This window comes from Arachis duranensis, chromosome 2, assembly GCF_000817695.3.
Source record: "Arachis duranensis cultivar V14167 chromosome 2, aradu.V14167.gnm2.J7QH, whole genome shotgun sequence".
Lineage (NCBI taxonomy): Eukaryota > Viridiplantae > Streptophyta > Magnoliopsida > Fabales > Fabaceae > Arachis > Arachis duranensis.
The window spans coordinates 42,101,131-42,102,264 of NC_029773.3; the positions used below are offsets into that span (position 1 = coordinate 42,101,131).

Sequence of the window (1,134 nt, forward strand, 5' to 3'; positions counted from 1 at the left end):
CTAATGCAACAGAACTGCAAGTTTCATGGACTTTCATCAGAAGATCCCTATCAGTTCTTGACTGAGTTCTTGCAGATCTGTGAGACTGTTAAGACTAATAGAGTAGATCCTGAAGTCTACAGGCTCATGCTTTTCCCTTTTGCTGTAAGAGACAGAGCTAGAGCATGGTTGGACTCTCAACCTAAAGATAGCTAGACTCCTGGGATAAGCTGGTCACGGCCTTCTTGGCTAAGTTCTTTCCTCCTCAAAAGCTGAGCAAGCTTAGAGTGGATGTTCAGACCTTCAAACAAAAAGATGGTGAATTCCTCTATGAAGCTTGGGAAAGATACAAGCAGATGACCAAAATATGTCCTTCTGACATGTTTTCAGAATGGAGCATGATAGATATATTCTATTATGGTCTATCTGAGTTCTCTAAGATGTCACTGGACCATTCTGCAGGTGGATCCATTCACCTAAAGAAAATTCCTGCATAAGCTCAAGAACTTATTGACATGGTTGCAAATAACCAGTTCATGTACACTTCTGAGAGGAATTCCGTGAATAATGGGACGCCTCAAAGGAAGGGAGTTCTTGAAATTAATGCTCTGAATGCCATATTGGCTCAGAACAAAATGTTGACTCAGCAAGTCAACATAATTTTTCAAAGTCTGAATGGATGGAAAAATGCATCCAACAGTACTAAAGAGGCATCTTCTGAAGAAGAAGCTTATGATCCTGAGAACCCTACAATGGCAGAGGTAAATTACATGGGTGAATCTTATGGAAACACCTATAACTCATCATGGAGAAATCACCCAAATTTCTCATGGAAGGATCAACAAAGGCCTCAACTAGGCTTTAATAATGACGGAAGAAATAGGTTTAGCAATAGCAAGCCTTTTCCATGATCTTCTCAGCAACAGACAGAGAATTCTGAACATAGCACCTCTAACTTATCAAACATAGTCTCTGATCTGTCTAAAGCCACTTTAAGTTTCATGAGTGAAACAAGGTCCTCCATTAGAAATTTGGAGGCATAAGTGGGCCAGCTGAGTAAGAAAGTCACTGAAACTCCTCCTAGTACTCTCCCAAGCAATACTGAAGAGAATCCAAAGAGAGAGTGCAAGGCCATTGATATAGTCAATATGGCCG

General features: G+C 40.6%; 1 non-coding gene across 1 annotated transcript; it reads right to left on the reverse strand.

Annotated features, from left to right (window-relative positions):
- Positions 1–257: 257 nt before the first annotated feature.
- Positions 258–361, reverse strand: LOC127745156 (small nucleolar RNA R71). Its single transcript, XR_008006352.1, has one exon. It is a non-coding gene; the product is annotated as a small nucleolar RNA R71 (small nucleolar RNA).
- Positions 362–1,134: the final 773 nt, after the last annotated feature.